The sequence below is a fragment of the Quercus suber genome, unplaced genomic scaffold, assembly GCF_002906115.3.
Source record: "Quercus suber isolate HL8 unplaced genomic scaffold, Cork oak 2.0 scaffold_1074, whole genome shotgun sequence".
NCBI classification, from domain to species: Eukaryota; Viridiplantae; Streptophyta; class Magnoliopsida; order Fagales; family Fagaceae; genus Quercus; species Quercus suber.
Window position 1 is genome coordinate 118,189 of NW_027070480.1, and position 6,699 is coordinate 124,887.

The window sequence follows — 6,699 nt, forward strand, 5'->3', positions numbered from 1 at the left end:
ACGATTTAATCATATAAAAATAGTTATATATTTACTAACCTCTGTAGGGCAAGCACCCCACAAGAACACCCGCATCCGAAATTGTGGCAAACCATAAGATCCTGCAGCCATCATACCCAATCTTGCTTGATAATTCATGGAAACAAGACGTCCTATGGCGTAACGCCCCAAAAAACCACCTGCAAACTTCAATATATCAACAACGTTCTCCATCAAAACATATCTTGGCTTCAAGTGCTCAATGATATCCATGAACACCAGCAACTGACGGTTCTTCACATCATCTAAGGGAGCCTCTTGATTTCTAAAGCGGTTGAAACCACTTACTCCTTGACAAGGAGGGCCCCCACAAATGAAGTCAACATCACCCTGCATTAACAACCAAAAGTTAGTAACCTCATACAGAGAACATAAGTATATGGATAAAAATTATGAAGTTGACTGCCACAAAAATGAAAATGCAAGCTAAGAAAGATAAATTATAAATGAAGGAGAAAATAACTTACAGGAAGTGGCAATATTTTTGACTTATACCCTTTCGTCACAAATTCTTTCAGTTTTTCTTTGCATTGGCTGGTGGAAATATAAGTGAATTTATAAATGACAAAGGTGGAAAAAATAAATTAAGCAAAACAATAATGATAATGATGGTGACAGTGACAGTGACAGTGACGGCAAGGAAATACACTACCTTAAGCCCTCGATAGGCTCCCAAGTGTCCTCACTAGAACCATAACCCTTCCAACGAACCTGAAGTATTTCATACATAAATGATAATTATTGATATATAAATGAACCCAACTTTTGCCAAACAAAGTTGCCTGTTAACATAAAGTAAGCAATCCTTGCAGATACGGGGAATTGAGCAGCAAGCCTTAATTTGAAATTCTTGCTAAGTACTAACAGCAAGCCTTACAAGCAATAGGACTGGTTTCTGTGGCAGTTATATGTAATATTTAACCTCCTAACTTATTAGTTATTAAAACATTATGGAGAACAAAGAAAAAAGAAACAGTCATTAAAATTTGTTTAATACAAGGTACATAGCCGTGAAACTAATCAAGTACATGTCATGTATGCCTTTCACAAATTTGAGGTTTACGATACCTTAAAGTATAATCCAGGTTTCTTTATCTTATTGGGATCACCATAGCAGACAGCTAATAAATTTTGCACTTCAAAGTCCACATCTGGAACCATAGAGCCTTCATCACCATCATCATCCTCCTCTTCATCATTATCATTGTCATCAGCCCTTTCTAGATCAGAATTCTGTTCTGGTAACTGATCTGATCCAAACAATGAGAAATCCTCGCACAGCTTTGTCCATGCTTTCAATAAAGCTAAAAAGTCTTCCGCTGCTTCATTTCTCACCTGATCAGCAGTTACAAAATATATATTTAAATTCATAAAGAAATAGATAAAAATATAAAGAACAAGAAAGAACACTAAGTATTACCTCGGTTTTAGCGTGATTCAACCTCAAACTTTCACAAGCATGAGGATTTATGTCAACAGCCCACCTCTTTATAGCCAAATACAGACTTATAGTGTTAATGAGCTTGAATGAATAAAATAAAATGAAAATAATCCAAATGTTTCTTGAAAACTTACAGGGAGAAGTTTAACGCCTGATATAACTGCACCTATACTAAGACCTGTAGACATGGCACCACAACCAGAGTATAGATCCAATAAAGTCATCTCTGACTTTTTTGACTCTTCAATGGCAACAATAGCATCACCAATTGGGTGGTTTGACTTGGTATCACTCGAAATTGAAGATTTATCATTCTCCGTTTTAGACTGCTCTAAGTTATCTACGTGAGCAATCAAAATATGTTAGTAAAAATCAAATTTCATTAAGAATAAAAATTATTGCTGTCTCAACTAATAATAAATAAATAAAATGACCCAAAATAGTAATAAATTACCAATGACAATGTTTGCAAAAGTCAGAAATGATAATGAATATTTCATATCATAATAAAGGTCACAAGGAGGGATTGTTTTCTCCTTAGTAACCAAGTCAACCTGTACAAAAATTTAATTCGATCATAAACTTTTTAACAAACATGCACAGGTTAACAGCTATTGTAGGAAAATAACTATGGTAGTTAATAAGCACCCTTACATTTGGGGAAACTAGGGCAATTTTCATTTTAGAGACGATGCAATTTAATGGATTTTCATCCTTTACATCAGATAAAAACACTCTTCTTTTGTCAATAAGTTCTGCATGGTCCTTGATAACCTATAAGCATCCAACATTTAAAGATCAACGAACTAGATAAATCCCACCCCTATATTTGTATGAAATAGACAAGTAGAGTTTATCTTACAGTGTCTTCTGCCCTGTAAAACCATTGAGCAGTAAAATATAGTTCTCTGTCAATTCCCTCAAACAGCTCTATAATTCTTGCAATATAGTCAGGCTTTCCATCTTCAGCCTAAAAGTAGTAAAACCAACGTATAAGCAAATAAATGATAGAAAGTAGAGACTGATGGGAAATTCAAACAACCAATTTTCATTTAATCCATACAATTTAGCATCATCAAAAGTTGACCATTGAGATGGAGTTATATCATCTACATTCCTTTAACTTTTTTTTTTTTTTTTTTTTTTTGAATAACCTCCATTGGTTTCTCTTATTTAATTCCCCGTTTGATTGCTAAAAAATATAAAAAATAAATACTTAGATCTTAGAATAAAGAGAATCTCATTGATTTCACTTCTGCTATTTTCATCATTAGAACTTAAATGTAGAAAGAAAGAGGAAAGCAAACCTCAACCAATTTTAACCAAGAATTCGTTATACATGTATAAAGCATTAATGCAAGATCTTCTTTTACAAGGTATCAAATTAATTGAAACTTTTGTGATTAACTTTAAGTTTTGTGCTCCTAGAATTTCTTTGAAACCAAACAGAGTTTGAACCTTTTGTTTAATTTTTTGATAAATAATCTACTAATACCAACCCTTCTTTTGGGTGGCCCATAAATATCAATTTACAATCAAAGGTATACATGCATATTCAAAAGTCACACTAAATCATAAATTAAATCAAAACATACTGAAATTGTGGGATGAAACTCATAATCTCATATAAATCAATTTAATGCAACACCATATCTCCATATGGTAATTGAAGCCAAACAAGAGCAAACCAAATGCAATTCATTCCTCCATTTGAAAGGAATGGCAGCTCACTCAATCTTATCTCTTTTGTGTGCCAAGCCTATTGTAGTTTTACATATTTCTATGAATTCCATCAACATCCATTGCCCATCTTCAAAACAACATACACAACCTAGAACCAAAATGCTCATTAAAAATACCATTATCATGCAACAATTTCAACAACAAGATGAAAAAAATTCATAAAATTGGATCCCCCTAGACCCATATCAAACCATTTCAAACAACCCTAAAATAGGCCATTTAACATCACGTCCAAGCTTTCAAGACATAAATCATTGCAACAATTCACCGAAAGTTCAAGTAAAGTGAAAAACATTATTCGCAAGCACAAACTTTTGGCTACAGGGTTTCACCACCAAGGCCAAGCCTCCCAAGGACATCCAAACCTTACATTTCAACATCCAATCACCCCTAGATCATCAATACCCATCAACTCCAAGTTACCATTTTTTGCAATGAGTAATTTCATTTATCAAAAGAGAATAGAATACAATTGAACCAAGAAACAACAAAAGCAACACCAGTAGCAAAGATTGCTGCAGACTTAACCTACTTTAGCCATTAGCCAAGCAATCTAGCACAAAGTAACCTTATTCCTTGCATAATATCAGACCAATTAGTTAGGCTCTTCCTGGAAAAACACAATCTCAAAGCTTGCTGTCCAATTCCTCTAGTGAAATGATAGTCAAAAATAAATTATCTCTACATTCTATCTTTTCTTGGCAAAATACATATATTAAATTTCCATTAGAGTCCCACTTAGCTAGCCTATCTGATTTGGTTAAGCTATACTCAACAGACAGCCTGCTTATAAGTGTCAAGGAATAGCATAAAAAAAAAATAATAATAAAAAAATATATCATTCTTCACCATTCAACCAGTATTTGTCAGGTTCAAAACTCATTCCAAGCTAAATTACATATGCAATGTTGGAGAAGAAATCTAATGAAATGTCATTTTCCCCAAAGTTGCTTGATGCAAAGATATGCACCTTGAATAGTGACTAGACTTTTAGTCATCAACATCACAAATCATTAAAGTGCATTTGGATGAAACTTTTTGCAAAATATTTTAGTTACTTATTTGCTGAAATTTGATTATAGTATAGTTGTACCTATAAAAAGTGAAACTTTAAAAAGTTGCACATAAGCAAAATTGATAAAAGAAAAAAACCAATGTCAAACAGACTAAACTATTTGCAAAATGTTAGGAATGCTACAAGCATATGGATAATAATTGTTGTATTGAGATTTAGTTAGTTAGTTAATTACAATTCCAAGCATGTTAATCACATTTAGCACATGTTGGAATTATTAATGCACATGGGGAATAATAAAACCAATAGGACAAGACCATGTGGGCCAATGAGATTAGAGCTAGTCTCCTAGAAATACATGATTGTAATTCAACACTAGATATCAATTGAAGAATAAACCAATTTCTTAGTGCATTAGTATCTCTCTCTCTCTCTCTATGGAGGGTGACTACCTCGAATTAAGTCAATTTCCCCACAATTCCCATCAATCCCCCTATAATTCCTATCTAATCCCATTAGGAACCACTAGGTTCCTAACGTTTGATATCAAATCCAACCACCACCCCTAGTAATCGGTCATAGCTCATTGAGTATGGGATCAAATGAGTTGGAACTTTGTAGTCAAATCTTGGAAGAGGCGACCTAAAGGCTAGATTAAAATAACCGATAGGTGAGTGGAGCTACCAAAAGAAAAAGAGCTATCATCAGGTCAATGTCGCTGGAGTGAGCCATCATGGATGTTGGCTGCAGAACATGGTGGTATGTTATGATCCTAGTGTCCCACATGGATTAAGCGTAAGCTTAACCATGTGTTTATAAGCTCTTGGGCACCTTCCCCTTGCAAGCCGATTTTCAAAAGTTAGTTCTACCCATGAGTTCCTTACACAAAACAGCTGCACCTTAGTACACTTTGCATGGAATTCAAGCATTTTTTTGACTAAACATGAGATATTTCTCATATGTCAATAGCTGCCAAACAGTTCAGAACATAAACCCAATTCAGTATTTCATATGCTCAGCATCAAGTTTACCTTGATGGTGCATTTAGCATGAGAAGAATCTCTATGGAAATTCTTTAGCACTTCTTGTGCAAGCAATAAGTTCTCTCCAAAGTTCAATGTTGTTAAAAGCGCACTTAAAGCTAAAATTTCAAAAGCCCCAAGATTTAAGCACTTCACTTGGCCAAAGTAAAATTTAGTCACTTTATTATGAATGGATCCACTTGGCCAAAGCAAAGCTCATCCAGTGAATGAGGCAGCTATGGTGCTTTTTGAAGAAGCACAAAACACGCATATGAACACTTTTAGCAAAAAAAAAATATATGAATCATAAAAAATTAACTACTCAATCTTGACAAAGATGACATTTACCATTGATTAGTTATACAAATATATTCCTAAGGTACTGTACTAGACAACAATTTTTTTTTGTTTACATGTCAAAAGACATGAACAGGGTTAATTTACTATTCTTTTGCTTTTTGGTCTTTGCCATTGGGCACACAAGAATTATAAAAAATGTTATGTTTAAACTCTAAATTAGTGATATTATCTATTGATAATCATTTTCAAATTTACTATAAGAAATTGAACTAGTTTTGCATAATAATTTGCAAGTGACATTATAGTTATCAAGATCCAATCCTATTCAAGACCTAAGTCTTTCATATAACTCCAATCAAGGTTTATTGTATCTAATCATACTTGAAGTGCAAGTAAAGTAATCTTAATCTTATTCTTAGTCTTTCACATGACCATGTTTTATCTATTCTAATTCAAACAAAATCATCCATATACCTGAACATAAGCATCATCATTAAGATTATAGATAGAGCCATCTATCATAGCTTGAGTATAGTGGCATCTTGCTTGCAAAACCTCCTTGTCTTCGCTCTTTGATCCCCTACACCAATGTCACCAACCAAATTGTTTAAACCCATAATAATCCCATCAAATAATTCAAAATCCTCTTAACAAGGAAACTCACTCTTCTTTGCCCCCAGCTACCTCCTCTCTCTTCACCTTACTCTGAATCAAAAATTAGAAAACAACACATTAAGATAAAAAAAAGAACAAGAAACGAAGATTTTGAAAGCAATGAGGTAGTAGTGAAAGGGGAAAGGGAGAAGCCACCTTTGATTGGTAGCGGTGGGGCCATCTGTCACTGGCTTCGGTGGCGGAAAGGGGTTTTCCGATGAAACAAACGTCGGAATTTGCTGTGTCGCGGTTTGCATTTTTTCTCCGCTTAGTCGGTACCAAAGGAGAAATCAATTCATCGTTCTCACGTTCTTTGGATTTCGTCGCCATTTGAGACTTCAGAGAGTTGAGAGAGAGAGTCTGGCTGAGTATAGAGAGAAGTAGAAAAAACTAAAAAGAGCTGGAAATTGGGATGGGCTTTTTTGAAGTTTAAGCGGGCTTTTCAAATTTTTTATTAGTTTTTTTTTTTTTTTTTACTTTTCGTG

General features: G+C 34.0%; 1 pseudogene; it reads right to left on the reverse strand.

Moving 5' to 3' along the window:
- Positions 1-6,610, reverse strand: part of LOC136061357 (putative DNA (cytosine-5)-methyltransferase CMT1) — a 21,488-nt pseudogene extending 14,878 nt beyond the window's left edge.
- Between the last annotated feature and the right edge of the window lie 89 nt (positions 6,611-6,699).